The sequence below is a fragment of the Macrotis lagotis genome, chromosome X (genome assembly GCF_037893015.1).
Source record: "Macrotis lagotis isolate mMagLag1 chromosome X, bilby.v1.9.chrom.fasta, whole genome shotgun sequence".
Classification (NCBI taxonomy): domain Eukaryota; kingdom Metazoa; phylum Chordata; class Mammalia; order Peramelemorphia; family Peramelidae; genus Macrotis; species Macrotis lagotis.
Window position 1 is genome coordinate 206,838,584 of NC_133666.1, and position 18,741 is coordinate 206,857,324.

At 33.9% G+C, this 18,741-nt stretch overlaps 1 protein-coding gene across 8 annotated transcripts in view; it reads right to left on the bottom strand.

Moving 5' to 3' along the window:
• Positions 1–18,741, bottom strand: part of ZNF608 (zinc finger protein 608) — a 206,189-nt gene that overhangs the window by 175,197 nt on the left and 12,251 nt on the right. The window lies entirely within an intron of this gene.

Here is an 18,741-nt window from a genome sequence, read left to right on the forward strand (position 1 = left end):
CAGATGAAAGGTAAGAGCTTACATTCTAATGGGAGACACAAGATTAATTAATGGGTACATACAAAATACATATTGAGTAGATGGAAGGCAAGAGATTACATTCTAATGGGAGACACAAGATTAATTAAGGGGTATATACAAGATACATATTGAGTAGAGAGAGTAAGAGCTTATATTCTAATGGGAGACACAAGATTAATAAATAGGTACATAAAAGATACATATTGAGTAGATGGTAAGGCAAGAGATTACATTCTAATGGGAGACACAAGATTAATTAATGGGTACATACAAGATACATATTGAATAGGTGAGGTACATACTGAGTAGATGAAAGGTAATAGATTACATTCTAATGAAAAACACAAGATTAATGAATAGGTGTATATAAAAGATACATACTGAATAAATGGAATGTAACCTTAAAAAGAAAAAAATTAGTAGCTTGGGAAACAGGGAAAAGTTTTCTACAAAAAAGTAACTTTGCACAGAAACTTGAACAAAGCCAGCTAAACTAAGCGGAAGAGAGTTAAAGAGTAAGAGGATTCAAGAACTGGAGCAACTACTGCAAAGTCAAAGAAGAGCTGGAGGGTCCTGTGTGAAGAAAAACAAGTATGATACTATAATTGGATCATTTGGTATGTGAATGAGATTAAAATATAGGAAAACTAGAAGGGAAAGATGCAGTTCTACAACATCCTGACAAGTTATCAACCAGTATAAGTCTAAAGACAAGTGATGGGAAAATATATACTAACTCACAAAAGAACTCTATAATTGTTAAGCAGATTTAGTCTTGACATAAGAAATAACTTGCTCTTTGTTATTTGCCCTATTTTCTGGGACTATATAAAACAAGACTACTCTTTCTTCTGTATGAAAACTTTTCAAGTTCTTAAGGGGATTTATGACATCCTCCCAAGTCTTCTTTTCCCTGCTTTGCTCAACATGGTCAAATGTTGACATTTCCCATACTATTATGGGTTTTTATCCTCTAAATGTAGTTACAACTTGTCTATATTTTGGAAATTGATGGCCTAGTTATCTATAGATATTTAATGATCTTGATTTGCATGGATCTAAAATAGTAACCATGATAATTCACTTTTGGGGTCTCCAAAGTTACTTATTTGTTTGCAACCACAATTGTGGTAAATTTTTTTAAAATATCAGATATAGGAAAACAATGCTTTTAAAGGAAGTCTATCCTACTTCAATTAACACCAGCATTATTGTCTTAATACATACCTGGTCTAAAGTGTCCCCTTAATCTAAAATAAAAACATGGGCAAATTTAGAAACTTTTTAAATTTTATTATAATGGAAGATTGTCCAATGAGGTCCCAGTCCTGAAAGTATGCACAGTAGCTTCTATTAGTTTCAATCCAACACATGAAACTTTATGAGAGTCCTTTGACCAGGACTAACTGAGGTTTTTTTTAAATTTTTTTTAATTTTAATTTCATTTTCATTCAGAATTTAACAAAAAAAAATAAAATGGATAGTTCCATAGACATAGTAGAATGGTCAGAAAGGATTACATGAGAAAATATAAATCTCATAACCAGTTTCCTTTAATAAAGAGGATTTATCAAATACAACATGCTGATTTTCAAAATTTCTCTGTTTCCTTCTGAATTGCCTTCACTTCTATTCTAGGAATTTGAAGAAATACATCATCTTTTTTTCTTCACCCTCACTGCTAATACCTCACTCTTCTACAAATTCCCCTCCCACACAAGAAAAGAAAACAGCAAACTTTTTTTTAGGTTTTTGCAAGGCAAATGGGGTTAAGTGACTTGCCCAAGGCCACACAGCTTAGGTAATTATTAAGTGTCTGAGGCTGGCTTTGAACCCAGGTACTCCTGACTCCAGGGCTGGTGCTCTATCCACTTTGCCACCTAGCCGCCCCAACAGCAAACATTTTAATCCATATAATCAATGTAATTAATCAAAACAAATTAATACCACATTTTCCAGGTCAAAAAATAGGTCTCATTCTTTATTTTGAGGACATTACCTTTCAATCAGGAAGTGTGTAGTATGCTCCCAACAAAGAAGTTTCTAATTGACTTCAGAAATGAACTGAATCTAGGACTTAATTCCCCCTATCTTTGGCTCTTCTTACACTTCACTCATTCCTCATAACTTAGAAACAAGAAAGAATTGCTGTCAGCCACAAGGTGGGGAATGCAGTTCTGTTGCCCTATTTTCCTTACCTGGTAGTCCTTAAAACCCTAACTAGGTAGTGCCTTATACTTTATGCTTATTCTTTTCTGATTTTTAGTGAATGAATACCCAGAAATGGAGCAGACCAAATTACAACCTTGTAAGCTTGAAAAGGACAGGAGAACCATTAGAGTCTAGTAAGAGTAATCAGGAGAGTTGGACAGCAGCCACACAAACTAAGTCTAGTAAAGAGCCAGTTCAAAATGAACCAAAATTCTTGCAAGGGAACAAGTGATCCACTGGCTGTGCCACACTCAAAAGTGAACTTGGTAGGAACTTTATGAAATGCAAAAAGGCCTCCCAGGACCAGAAATTTCCCAGTCTAGAGGTGAATTGAATATACCAGCAACTTTAAGTTTAGGTCCACTCTACCTAGAGACCAAGTAGTTGCAAAGGGAGATGGCATTTCTAGGTTTGGGGTGAAGCTTTTATAACTTTCAGATTCACTACCTTTTCAGTGAACACATTTTTTTATAAAAATTAATATTGGTATCAGATGATTGAAACGGCAGACATGATAATGTTAAATTGATATTGAGCAACACATTAGATTGGGGATCATAAATGATAGTATTAGAGCCTAAATTTCTCAGGATTACTCCCTAGAACTCTGAAGGAAGAAGTAATTAAACATCTTCTACTTGAACAACAATGGAAGATGATGGAAAAAGTAAGCCCTGAAGGAGTACTACATTGTGAATACATACCTACCTTTCTCTGTCCAATAAAATTCTAAGACCCTATTTTCCCAAACTCTTAAGGTGATCTTGGATAATTCATTAAAACTTCCAGATTTGGTGTAAGGATTTCTTAACAGCACTGAGAATCAAGAAACAAGTTACATCAGGAAGAAAGGAAGGGAGGAAGGGAGGAAGGGAGGAAGGAAGGAAGGAAGGGAGGGAGGGAGGGAGGGAAGGAGGAAGGAAGGAATATCCTATGCTTACTACCTTTTTCAATCCTCATTTCTGAGCTTCAACTGATAGTTTGAGTCTTGGTTCTATACCTACAGAGAGAATTGAAGAGATTACAAAAGAAAGTGATAGTGGGAATTGAGTGAACCATCTGATTCCATCCTGAGACTCAATTTTGGATCTAGTTCAGTTTTCTTTCTATTTAATTATGGGTTCAGTCCAATTTCTGTCTTGAGAGAAACCTTTATTAAATTGTGGGAACTGTGAGAAAAAATCTTATTGCATTGTTTGAATCTAGCTAGCCCTACAAGACTAGGAAACTGGCCCACCCCCTCCCTGCTGTTTGGAGACCCTTAACTAGGAACTTAGGTTACAAATGACCAAAAAGCCAGTTAGATCCAAAGATTAATGTAAGGAGTTTTCTCACAGTTATACATCTCAATCATCACAAAGTTCTGATCTGAAAACTAGCCTTATACTAATCAATATTATTGTTTCCACGGTCCTTCAACTGTTTACAGATACTTGAGAGTGAATGAGACACATTTTTTTCTTATTTCAAGGAATTGTACCTGATTCCCGTGCCCCCCAACTCGGAAAGTCCCTAATCTTTCCTCCAATTAGAAATCAGACCACCTAATGTTGCATCATGGTTAATTGTTTTCTTTTAATTAATTAGTCTTATTTGGTTGTTTTTAATATAAAAAAATCTGTTGGCCCCAATATTCATGATCCAGACCTAAACTGAGGGAGTATGCCCCTGATTTGTTAAGTAACTGCAATGAATTGCTTCAACATTCACTTTTTGTAAGATTTTGAGTTCCACATTTTTTCCCTCCTTCCTTTCCCTCCTCCTTCTCATGACAGTGAGCATAGATCATACATGTACAAACATGTTAAACATATTTCCAAATTAGTCATATTGTGAAAGAAGAATTTAAACAAAAGGGGGGAAACATCAGAAAGAAAAAACATGTAACAAATTATAAAAGGTGAAAATAGTAAGCTTTGGTCTACATTCAGACTAAAGTGTTCTTTCTCTGGATGTGGATGGCATTTTCCATCCAAAGTTTTTAGAATTCTCTTTGATCACAGTATTGCTGAGAAGAGCTAAGTTTACTGTAGTTGATTATCACCTAAGTTTATCATAGCTGATGATCATGCTGTTAAGGTATACAATGATCTCCTAGTTCTTCTGATTTCACTCAACATTAATTCATGTAAGCCTTACCCAATTTTTCTGAAGTCTTACCTGCTCATGATTTTTTTTACAGAACTATAGTTCTCCATCACATTTGTAATACCACAATTTTTTCAGTGATTTTGCAACTGATGGGCATCCCCTCAATTTCCAATTCTTTCATTCACTGCTCAATAAATCAATAAGCTTGAATCTTGGTTCCTCAGTCATTTTATCTTTTTATCTGCTATACTAAACTGGCCCTACTTTGACCTTGTTACCAGCCTCATCCCTTCATTCTACCTGTAAAAAGAAATACAGATACATATTCTTCTCCCTACATCATGATAATCATAGATATGCATATAGAAGACAGAATAGACTGCCACGAATACTGAAAAAAGGTAATGGCAATAGGGAAAGACACAACAAAGGTATTTGTTGTGGCCAATTTCCAGGTCATTTGACCAACAAGATGAAAGTTTCTCTGATCCTAGTTTCTTCAAACCTATCAAAAAGAGGAATCTTATATAAGAAACAAAACTTATCAACCATCTCCATATTTGAGAACATCAAGAACCATTACAAAGGAAAAACGTGATTGAATAACAGAGAAGAATAATCCCTAATGCCCAAAATTCTCACTCAATAACCCTTCACCCAATAACCATCACTCTAGCAGACTGCACATACCAGGGGCTTGAAATAAAGCTTAATCTTACTACCTCAATTCCTTCCCAAGCTTCAGAAATTCAAAAAAGCAGAAATTTCATCTTATTAAGACAGCAGTACTATGTGCTCCAAATTGTGTTTCCATAAGTGAATTCCTTCCTGGCATTTCTTGGGAAACTTTATGTTTGGGGTTTTTTTTTCTGAATCTCAAGTTATTCAGTCAAAAAGTCAAGAAAAAGTATCGTGATTTTCCTGTGAGAATTAAAGGTTAACAATCAGCATAGAGATGTTATTGGTTTGAAAGCATACATTGATATCAAGTTGAAAGAAGAGAGAATGCTGACAAAAATTGACATTTCTGGGAACTCCAATAGGAGCACATAGGAGAGAAGAAGTTAATCTAGTCCAATAGTGTTATAACTGTGGCCAGGGTATAAATGCATGTTCAAGGCCCTCTCTGCTGCTAATGGTGAGATGTCTTTGCAAATGAAACAAATATTGATAAAGTTTGTACAAATCCAATGAGCATGGTATACCACATATGGTGTTTTGAAAGCAAAATAAGTCTTTAAATTGGTAATTTTGATGCATAAAGGAAATAAGTCAATCCTATGTTAGATATGTTTTAAATCACTATCACAGTGTATTGTTCTTAATAATAATAAAACAATTTACTAGCAAATCAATTTTTACATAAACTATAACTTTTAGTATGCCTCATCAGAGAAAAATGATTCACTGATTTATTATTATAGTTACATGCAATATATTTTAAAACATATAAATAAAATTACAGGTGGCTAGGTGGTGCAGTGGATAGAGCACTGGCTTTGGAGTCAGGAGTACCCGAGTTCAAATCTGACCTCAGACACTTAATAATTACAAAGCAGTGTGGCCTTGAGCAAGCCACTTAACCCCATTGCCTTGCAAAAAACTAAAATAAATAAATGAATAATAAATAAAATTACAAAAATTATACAATAACTTCAAATTTGAGAAATTAATGGCAATTTTTTCACACTTCTTAATTCTGAAGATTAATAACTACTGAGAATTTGAAAATACTAGCCATAGTGAGATTGAGAAAACTGAGGCAGAACATCAGAAAATGTGTGGAACCACCTGGTCTGTCTAAAGCAAAGAGTCAAGCATCTACCTGAAATCTGAAAATCCCCTGAAAAGTTAATTGGGAAGCAGAGTGAAACTGGTTAAATGTCATTTGCCCAGAAGGGAAGAGGTTAAGGCAGCTTTGAAGTTCAACTTAAAATAAAATCATACAACAAAGGGAAAGGAGGTTAAAATATATATATATATATATATATATATATATATATATATATATATATATGTGTGTGTGTGTATATATATATATATATTATATATATGATAGGGAGTGATAAGGAAAAAAAGATGAAAATTAACAAAGATCATAATAGGAAGGAAACTTAGCTAATACTCTGATCATACACAAATAAGCTAATTATAAAAGAAAGGAAGATGGCCTCCTGATCAACTAATCAACTAAATAAGTCCATACATCTAGAAATAAATAATGTAAAACAAAGGAAAGAGTCAAAATTTAATGAGATGGACCCTCAAGTAGGCATGAATTTTCAAAAGGATGTTCTTTAATGGTTGAAAAGAAAAATAATAATTGTGAAAGCACAGTACATGGCCTGAACAGTGGAAGTAGTTCATAGAACATAAGTCCCACCAAAAAACCAAGAGTGACAGCACCTGGTCCTTCTTCCAGTCTAGCTATCAGTCATCACTCAAGAGGCAGCTTCTGTGAAAAAGGGACCAACCACCCCCACCAACTGCCACTTATATAGGGCAGTCATGACAGACTAACCCAAACAGCAAAGTACCCTGGGGAAGAGACAGTAAGTGCCAAGTATCTCCAACACACTGAAAAAATAAAATCCCTTAGACCTTGACAGTATGGACCCTGAAACCAAGGCTTTGGAATAGCAATACTTCCTTCCAGTTCAGTGTCTACCACCATTATCCAGGGAAGGAACCCTGGTTGAGATGCAGTCAGGCAGGCTAGCATCTCATGAAGGTGCTAAGAGACATATCTATTAAAAACTGAGGAAAATAACATTCTGGTCACCAAAATCCTTAGAACTTGCAAATAGTTCAACATCAAAAAGTGATATGATTTTTTTTTCAGGGAAAAATGCCATTAAAGATATATCATCATCCACTCTGCCTCTGTACCCTAAGGATCATGGTATCCTTCTATCTGACTTAAATCACAAAAACATTCTATCTGTGCTGTTTGGCATTTAGCACATAACCCAGTGTTCACATGAACTGATGCACAATGAAATAAGCAGAGCCAAAAAACCAATATACACAGCGATTACAACATTGTAAAGAGAAAGAACCACCAATAAAAATCAAAAACAAATATTACAAAATTACAAAGAACAAGCATAGTTTGAAGGAAGGGGCATAAGAAGATAACACTGCTGAGTTATACTAAATTCTTTTTCTTTTTTGTCTTTAAAAATTATTTGTCATATGGGATGGCTCTCAGGGAGGGGTGAAGGAGATACTAAGGTATCCAATATTTTTATAGTGATTAAAACAAAGGCATCAATAAAAACTTTTTGAAAATAATTTATTGTAGTCAAGTCAAATCTGTGCATAGACAATACAAAATGAATTTTAAAAGTTTCCACTGAGCTTTGTTTAAGCTCAGGGAAAGGCATACTGATGATACATGTTTCAATCTTGTTCACATTTGGATCTTGTCTTTTCAAACCATTTGTTAAGTTTTCAAGGATTTGCAAATGTTTCCCATATAAATTATGGACTAAGAGTTTTTATTAACATCAAGGTCAATCTTATAAGTGGCATGAGTAGATATGTGATGTGAAAAAAAGCTTGCCAGAAATTCAGACTGCATGTAACTTTGAAAATACCACATTTACCTCAAACCATCCAACCTGAAAGCCTTAAAAGATTTACTCCTTATGGATCTTAAATAACTTGCTTTGGGAGAATATTTCTACTAAAATTATAAAATCTAAGAGTAGGGCAAAGTCTGTTATCAATTAATAAAATCTGGCTTTAGCTAGTTACCTTATCTTATTATTCTTAAGTATAACTACTATATCACATCTTTAACCTTAACCATGCTGCCTCTCAAAGACAATAACATCAATTTTGTTTCCTTTGAGACAAAATTTTCTACCTATTGAACAAATGTTTTTGTCTTGGTTTTTGTGAGGCAATGGGGTTAAGTGACTTGCCCAAGGTTAGACAGCTAGTAATTTTCAAGTGTCTGAGGTCACATTTGAACTCAGGTCCTTTTGACTCCAAGACTGGTGCTCTATCCACTGTGACACCTAGCTGCCCCTATACTGAATAAATGTTAACAAAGAATCTGCATTTCTTCAATATCTCTGTGATTCTAGTCTTTCCCAATTTGATTGATTATTCTGCATATATGTCATACTCACTTTTGTTTCCAAAATATCCCTTTCATTACCAAACAAAAACAGAAACTAATATAAGCATCCTAAATTTCCATACTTACAAATTAAAACAAATTTCCATCCATTATTGGTCAAAGAATCAACCTGAGCCCTGAAGAGCAATAGTATTTCTTTTAGACTAAGTAACTTTAAAATCACTTGTTTCTAATATTGAACTTCAAATGACATTGTCATTAAATAGAAGCAGGAGTGTGAAAGAAAAGAAGCTAATTCTATTCCATGCTAATTACTACTCATGAAGGGATTCTGCATGAACACATCATTTTAGATTCATAGCCACAATTTCACAAAAGAGCCATATACTCCAAAATGCAGCCATTTTAGACTAGACCAGCATTTCAAAGAGAAATATAGATCATGGAGAATCTATTAATAGACACTCTGGTTCCTAGACAATAAAAATGCTGACAGAAATGATAGAGAAAATAGATAGAAAAAATAAAACTATTTTAGTTGCTATTCCTCTATCAGTTGTAGCAAACAACTGATAAGTATTTTTACTATAGTAAAAGAAAAATAGTAAATATATCATAATTTTATTAAGGTGTGATGACACGAGACATTAATATGCTGGTATTGTTGGCATGGGTTTAAAAAAGCATTAAATACTTATTTATGTCTTAGTATATATGGCACCCCTTAGGGATAAATAAAAGGGTAGTCTCTCCCTTCTTTCTCTCACCCCAACCCCCCCAAACTCCAGAGTAGATTCAGACATCCTTTGACTACTGTCAGTCATGATAGTTTTTATAATTGGCTGCTGAGAAAAACCTCCATAAATCAGCAATGCCTGCCCCTAAGTTCTCTTTTTACTATTTACCTTCAAGTACAAGAATCTGAACTCCAGAGGGCCCTTTCCCCAACACAACCACAAGTAACAAGCTAATGACCTCCTAGGCAAACCTGTCTTGAAGGGAGCCACCTCCTATGTTTCTTATTTCCTTTGATAAAGAATTTTGTGAGCTTTTAAAAGGCAACTGAAATCTTTCCCTTCCTGTACACCCAAATAATAGGGTAATGGCTGATGCCAGTTGGAGGTCGACAGAAGGAAGGGGCTTGCAAAAGACCACAGGGGGTTCATCAATTCAAGGAAAATTCACACAGCTCTTTGGCCCAAAAGTGTAAGGAAGGGCATAAATTTTATTTCACGGGTTACTGCAAATGTTTAAGGTAACAAATAAAGTACAGAGATTTGCACAACAACATGGGCTAGATTTCCCATGGAAATTCACAGTTACTTAAGAAAGCAAACAGTATGGTAAAGAGAGTAAGTTCCATAGTAAAGGTAAGAAAAGAGGGGAAGATAACTGCAACATCTTGCTTGCAACTGGATTGATAATATAATCACATGGCAGAAAATAAGAGAAAACTTTTAAAGGAAGCCTAGCCTGCCTAACCTGCTGTGTGTCTTAGGAAGGGTTGGGGGAGGAGTAAGGGAGGTGCTAAACACCTGAATGTGACTGGTGTCAAGCATATCTTGGTAAGGAGGAGCAGGGTATGTGGTATTTGCTAGGAGAAAGGTAAAGGAGAAGTTGGGGAAGGGTTTGAAGTTACCCCATCATCTGAGTGAATTTACATCACAGAATGGGATAGAAATCAGACACCTAAAGATATACCAGACAAGAACAGATAATATTTCCCTTAATATTTTCTCTTCATCAGTGCTACCGGAGTAGCCTCAATGGAAACAATAGAAGAGTTTCAAAAGCTCTTTGGAATTGAAATGGAAAAGGTTAATGAGCATCTGTAATTAAACCAATCCACTAGGGTTTTCTGCTTTCTTTCCCCTTGCCCCAATATAGATTGGGCTAGATTTTTCCTAAAGGGCAAAAATGTTGGCAGCTGTTTGATTTAGGGTGATACAAGGTTGGAATTGTACCTCCCTACACTTATAGTCCTATGAGCCTGGCACTAAAAAGAGTCTCATCCAAGCAGAGTCCAGGCTTTTGATTATCCTAATATTCTGTATGTGATCACTGCAAAAAAACACATTTCACAATGGAAAAGAAAGGAACCATGGGTATTGAAGCTAAATTCATATACATATATTTGTATATCCTCACTATATTTATCTAAGAGAACTTCCTTTTATTAACTGTTCAACGATCTATGAATGTTCTTTCATTTCAACATATAATCTTAATAATCTCAGACCTGCCCCAATGTGATAAGACCTATATATTAAATAGAACCAATATCCTCAAGAGTCTTCCTCTTCCTACCAACTTGAACTTGAATAGAGATTATTTCTGGGGATTTTTAGGCAACTAGGCTGGAATTTGATTGACCTAGGAGTAAGGTAATGCTCAAGCTGTGTCTCCCTTAACTCCTCTCCTGGTAGCCTCTCATTAAATTAACATGGCTTCCAAACTGCTTGGACCATAAAAGTACCATCCTACCCTGTTATACAGAGCTAAGCATTCCCATATCATATTTGCTTATTTTCCTTGTGATAAGCCTACATAAACCTCTTTTTGTTAATTGTTCATGCCAATATGGAACCTGAGTTAGCAGAGTGTCAAGCAAAAGTCTCCCCTTAAAAAGACTTTGAAAAGAAACTTAGAAGTGGCTGAAATATTAAATTTCCCAACTGACTATAATCATTTTATATTGCTTAACATTCCATTTTCTATAAGGAAATAAAACTATCTATTCCATTTCTAATTCATCTTTGCACTCTAGGCACTTTTTTTTACTTGTTTCTTCCTTGCTAGGGAGAATCCTTCAGACTAGAGTCAAAAACAGAATTGTTGCTCAGAAATTCAAGGTGGGAGTAGAAGAGAAAGACAATCCTAGAACAGGTAATCTAGGACAAGCCACAAGGCAGATAAAAGTCAAGAATTGCCTAAGGTCTAGAGCCTCCCTATGATCTTGTTTCCTGGTGATGCTTGACTAGCTGTGTATGTACATTTTGATTGATTTGATGAACATGCTCAGTTAACAAAACTTACATGTACTGCACTAAGTGATTTACAGTAACTATGTAGAGTTTTCTTTAATACTTTTTTTAAATTACTCTAAACATTTGAACAAAAAAAATCTTCACATTTGCTATATTAGGTCACAGATTTTGTGGACAAATGGAGTGCTAAAATTTATAACCACATCTACCAAAGGGAATCACTCTCCCTGTGATAATCCCTCCATTTGTGCATATATATATATATATATATGTATATATATATACATATATATATATATATTCAGGCTAGAGTAATATAGAAGCAAAAGTAGAAACATATTTCTATAGTTTATATTTGAATCTAAGGAATAGGACCGTGACCTCCATTTCACTGGTATAAGGGAAATCTAGGAAAGGAAAGCCCCCACTTCTTGATGTCTCCTCAATTAGAATTTAAACTCAATACAAGAAGGAATTGCCTTGTTCTTTGTATCCCTAGAACCTAACATAGTGTCTGGTCCATAATAGATCAATATTTATTGATTGCTAACAAGAGTGATTAGTCAGTAACTTTGTCTAACTAAAGAGTAGCCTAGAGCCCTAAAAGGTGACTTACCCAGGGCTGCAGTCATGTTTCTGATGTACACTTGAAAACACCTCCGAATAGATTTGAAATTGAAGACTATGCCACACTGCCTCTCCATATTCTAAATTGGTTTAGAACCCATTGTTAATAAGATGTATTGTAGACAGAATTAAATGACAAAAGAAAAAAATTTCTTTCAAAAGTATAAGGTACTATCTTAATAATTGACTGAAAGGGGCGGCTAGGTGGCGTAGTGGATAAAGCACCGGCCCTGGAGTCTGGAGTACCTGGGTTCAAATCCGGTCTCAGACATTTAATAATTACCTAGCTGTGTGGCCTTGGGCAAGCCACTTGACCCTGTTTACCTTACAAAAAAACCTAAAAAAAAAAAGAATTGACTGAAAAAGTTAAAAGTGACTTCTAAAAAGCTAACTGATGCTTGTTTGTGAATAGCATGTATGTGCTTTTCAAGAAAAAAAATCATTTTTTAAACTATAGTTTTCATGCATTAAACTTCTTTAATGATTTCAGATTTCATTGAGACAGGAAAAAGAAGCCTAAACTCAAGACTCAAGACACATTCTCAACCAACTTAAATCTAGCAGGGACAAATGCTATAAATGAAATCATTGTCTTACTAATAAACTAATAAAACTAATAAACAACTGATGATATTCCAGAGTTTCCTTTTAATATCAAATTGGACAGGATTATCTGCTCTAAGTACTAAATACCAACTACCTCTGCAAGTGGCAATTGTACTTTCCCCCAGGGAGTTTTAAAATATGTATGACTTTTATTTCAAATTAGGTGCTTGTTATTTCATATATTACAGATCCAAAGGGTTTCAGCTTTTAATGTATACTGAGAAATAAAAAAAAAGCTAAATCTTTAAGGACGTTGGTTGATAAAATCACTTTGAATAGGCCTTATAATATGAAATCTCTTTTACCTTACTGAAGCAACAGAAAAACTACATTAATTAGGATTTATTTAAAAGCTCTCTTAGGGAGAAAGGATTCAGCTCATATATTGATACCCCATTCTTTATATCCTTCCTCTGGACAAAAATTACATTCAATTTCTTTCTATTATGCAATGTCCTTCTAATCCCTAAAAGTCAGCTCAACTTAAAGCTGCTGTTTAGTAGAGTTTGTTTAGTTTTGATTTCAAAAGCACTGAGAAAAGTATTGCATTGAAGTAAATATATTATTATATTTATGAAGTATTACACATGGAAACTAGGTTAAACTAACTTTTATATCACAAGGCATTTTTACTTTAACAAATGGATATGTCAAAAAATTTCTTGTTTCCTAAGTTATTTCACATGTCCAGGCTTTTACTTCATAAAGTAAACATTTACTAAAATTTAAATAATTCCCAAGATATTCCATATTTGTTATAAAAGTATATTCTCTGGCACTTCTTATTTGGTATATACTCTACAACAAAAAATACACATAATAATTTTCCCCTAACATTAGTTGCTTAGATATATGATGAGATTGTGGATCTAGAGTTATAAAATTCCTTAAAGCTCATCTAGTCTAAGCTCCTCAATTTTCAGTTAAAGAAATTGAGGTAAAAAGAGGTTAAGTGACTATCCCAAGATGACATGGAGGCAAAATCCACAGAGCAGTACCAGGTTTTGAACTGGGGTCTTTTGACTCAAATTCAATACTCTTTCATCTGGACTGGGAGAGAAAGGGAAAAAAGAAAAGCACAGTTCATGTATGTATTTGTATGTATATATGCACATATGCATGTATGTATGTATATACACATAGACACATGCATATGTGTATTTTTTAGTCAACCAGCCTCCAAAAAAGATTTAGAACACATTAAAAGTTGAAACTCTTACTTTCTGGACTTTACAGAAAACCATTCCTTCTGATATTTTGACCACCTCCCTCTTTCACCTAACAGAGAAAGTACTACAAAACTAAAAGTGTCCATCCTAAAGTGCTCTCCTGGTCTTCTCTTTTCCCCTCTCCAATAGAAAATTCTAAAGATCAGGAAGTGCAATGTAATTTTATCAAAAACAGCAAGCAACTTCTAAATTACCATAATAATGTCAAAACCCAAAGGAACAAACAAAAATCTCTAAGATAAAAAATGAGTGCTCCACTGTTTCTAGTCATTTAACATTTATCTTAAAGTTCAATTTATATACATAACCAGTTGGTCATATTTATATTATAGAATAAGCTGGACTTTTCAATGCCTAAATAGAAAATGGAATAACATCATGTTTCAAATAAGCTAATAATAATTCTGTAAAAATCAGACCATGTCTCAGGTTACAAAAAGTGATGATTTATATAAGAGTAGCAGTTCAAGCTGAAGACTACCAAGAAAATGACTGCTTGGGGGAGGAGTTGGTTGGGAGACAGGTAAAATAAAGAAACATTTTTAGGAGGCACACATCACCAGTATGCAAATTAGCATATTTCTTTTTTACTGAATAAGGATAACCCTAATTTACCTTGAGAAATTTGCCTGAATTTTGCTCTTAAATCATGTCAAGCTTTAAAATGATATACTGAAATTCACACTGCCAAGCAACAAGCACTTCAAAAAAATGTTGTGCCACTGTATGACAATAACCAATGGCTCCCTTTATCCATTAGCAGAGTCATTAATTAATGTATTGAAAGAAAAAACCTCTTTCTTGACTGGGGGGGAATGAATTCTTATAAACAGACCAAATTGTATTTTTGACTGTCAAGTTCCAGTGAGTATATTGTTTGCTAAGATTAACAAAGGTTTTCTATACAACTATTTCCTCTCTCATTTTTTTTTCAATTCACATAAACAAAAGAGGCAGGCTCATATTGCCAACAATTGGTGCCCCTTGGCTAAGGAACCTTTACTTGTCAGTCTTCTTACAAGGCTGTAGATATACACTTACACTGACCTCTCTTCCCCTCCCCACTGTTTTAAAAGAAGTGCACTTAGCCCAACAATTCTCACCTTTAACAATTCATTTTTCCCCCACTTCCTTCTTTGTGCAAGAAGGGAGTTAAAAAAAAAAAAGCTGAACATAGCCAATAATATAAAGACAGACATCCATCTTCTGTACATTAGTGTTCATTCTTTCACCTCCTCTTCTATAGGATTTGGCTACCAAATAAATCTTAATCTGTAAACAAATGATTTGCTCTACAATTAAACCATTCATTTCTATTTCCTTTTGTGGCCATTTGGCTGCTGTCCAACACTGAGGCTTCTTAGATTCTATAATTTAGAGCTCACATGGTTAAAAGGCACTGAGCTCATCTGGAAGATATAAAAAGAAAAAACTATCAACAAAAGCATTTATTGCTTCTCCTGAACATCAGCTTTTTGCAAACTGAATTTATATCTATCTACCTTGTTTGTATTAATACTCAGCCCTTTTTTCACAATACTGCCCCTAATTTGACTTCATGAATATATTTTTAGGAACTGTTTTAAGTTGCAAATATAGCAAGAAAGTAAAATGCTAGTGGTCTTTCTTGTTTTCCTCACAATGTGAGTGGGGGGGGGAGGAAAAATCAATGGCAAACTTATTTCATTATAGGATAATAGGCAAAATTATTTGAAATTTAGCATTAAGGGTCAGCTGGGTGGCACAGTGGTTAGAGCACAGGCCCTGAATTCAGGAGGACCTAAATTCAAATTTGAGCTCAGATACTTAATACTTACTGAGCTCTGTGACCTTTGGCAAGTCACTTGACTCCATTGTTGTTCAAAAATTAAAAAAAAGGAAATGGGCATTAAAAACAAGTAGCTCATACTATCTACTGTATTCCATGAGGAGCAAAATTTAAGATTAAAAGTTGAACTTAATATCTTGATATTATCTTCATCAAAATGTAATAAGTATAAGAAGAAAAGAGACATTATCAAGACCAATCATAAGAATATTATTCATTGATATTTTTGACTAGTTAAACAATTACAGTCTAGAAATACTTAATTTAGACTTTAAAAAAATTATACTATCAACTATGATACTAATGTGTTTTAGTTTGTTTTCCAAACAAAAAATTTGATATAACATAATATATACAATTGATAAAAACCAATTTAAAAGTGTCACTTAGAAATGACATACTTAGTAAGATGATCAACTTCAGTAATGAAATTCTTAAAATCTCTTTGAAATCTATGATTGTGGTTAAGATCCATCAAACCACTGCTAGACTGAGCTAAAAATATATATCTATAAACTGAACTAAAACTCTACTTGAACTTTTGAGTGTCAAAAATTTCTACAAATACAGATGAGTGCCTTTCTTTTCTCTCATTATAGCTACCAAAATTATACCAAGGTTAGCAACTGGCATCTGTCATTATGTGAACATGGAAATGAGAGGAAGAATCTTAACTATTGTTAGTTTGCCTCATCAAGGAAAGGGACAGAACTTGTGGTCAGTGACACCTACCCCCCAAAAGAAAGAAAATTGCTTTCTATTCTTCAAAAGAAAAGACTGGTTTAGGTGGGAATTATAGGATTGTCACATGTTTCCTGAGAATATCACAATCCAGTCAACTGCCTATTTTACAACTAACGAATTTTTATAAACATGTAAATACAACATTTGTCCTAAACTATTTCTCAAACACATAATGTTCATAAATCTACATTTTAATTAAGCATTCTACATTTGTGTACAAGTCAATTTATATTAAAAATCCTTTATTTTAAAGTTACAACTTTTTTAAAAAGATAAGAAAGCATTTGGTCTTCTTGTTAAAATGTACTAAAAAATAAATGTACATATTTCCTATTAAAACATTGTAAAGGAATCTCTAGATAATATAATGGCAAAGCAAAGCAAGGACTCACAAAAGAAATCTGTTTTGTTTACTTTTTTCAAAAACTGGTAATGTTACTGCATAATTTGGACATGTAATATATTTCAGATAATCTTTAGAGAGGTTTCCTGAAGGTGAAAAGCACTGACAATTTCTTTTTATTTCCAATGTAGTATTTGGATTTGAAAAAAATATAGTTCTTGGAAGTCACTCCAAACAGTTGGAAACTCTTCTTACAGTATATTCAAGGGTTCAAAAAATAAATATTCAAGAGCATTAATTTGTTTCTGGATGTGTGCATGCAAGTAAAACAGCAGTCATAATGTGGAAATTTCAGTCACATTTTGCAACTAATTGGAAGCAGATTAGAATTCAGCCTCAGGGGAACGTTGTCAAACTAGAAGCTAGAGCAAATGAAGAAAGAGGTGAAAGCATCGTGAAGAGCTGACAGATTTACAGTGCTCAAGGCAATAAACGGGTACTAGATGAAAATGAATGAGCTTCACTGTACTCCATGTGGTTCTCTCAGTCATATCTCAGCTATAACAGAACACAGCTATGAAACTATTATTTTCAGTGGGGGGAAGGGAAGAATAAGAGAGTGGAAAAAAGCTACTCTGTACTGAACATAAAAAGCATATAGAGTTCAAAAAAGCCATTCTGACAAAATATATAAAGCACACCAATCCCAATGACTCTTAAACTAATGGAAGGAAAACAATTAATAAAATATAGAAGAAAAATTGCTAGTCACTGATGTGATAACCACAAGATACAAAATTAGACTATACAAATGTCAATAGAAGAAAGCTTTTTTTTTAAAGGAAGATTGTGGAGGCTAATATAGCAATGGTGTAATGGAAACAGCTGCTCAATTTCTACTTCACTGTCTGGCATCTGCTACAGCATCATGGGAAAGAAAAACTGGTAAAGGATTTGGGCAAGGAATGTAAATGTAGATAATAGATTAAATGTAGATTGATTCTGAGTTCATTTATTGTTTAAAAGTTGTTGAGGGTTTCCTCCTTTCCTTTAGGTAAAGAAGTAAGCAATATCAAAGTTAAGTCAAATTAACTCATTCATTGCAATTGAATAATTTAATAATAGGGTTTTTTCATTTACCAAATTAGAATAAAAAACAACAAAGTTACATGCAGATAGCAAGACTTGCAATTTTTTTGTAAAATCACAATCCCAGAAAATTTATTTAATATCTGTCACTGAGTCATGTTTGAGGTAAAAAGAAAAAATAAAAAGACAGCCTCATTTATTTTTTTTCTAACTGCTCTGCTTATCTTCTACACACCTTGAAGAAGCTATATTGTAAACTTTTCAATAGAAACCATCTTTCTATTTTAACACCCCCCTCCAAAGTCTACCACCCTGCTAACTTCTGAAACTAGATTAATGGGCAGCTTTTATTTGTTGTGCCTATTTTCCCCTTCACTGCAAAGATTCAGTTCTAATTTCATTTCCATCACAAAAGAATGAAGAAATAAAGTCCAAAAACATAAAACTAAAGTGCTGCTGCTCTACAATCATAGGACTATATAAAACCCAAATTTGATAGTATTCTTCATGTGCTGTGGTGAACCACACACAAATAAACAGTCTTCCATTAAGAATGAAAACCCAAAGACTTTCCAATTCAAACATTATTGTTGATTTTAACATGAGCCATGCACAAAAATCAGCCAAGGATATGACAGGAAATCCAAGAATAATTTGGTCTGGCTGTTGTACACCTTGGGAAAGAAAACTGCAAGATGCTTTTGACTCTTCCTGATGTTAGAGATGAAGAATGGAGAAAACTATGAAATCTAAATGCATAATCAAATAGTAGTCTTAGAGTCAAATTACAAAGCACTTACTATTTAAGGTACAGGGTAAAAAAAAACCATCACAAAAGTGCAGCCCTAGAGATGCTTGGTGAGAATAACTTAAAT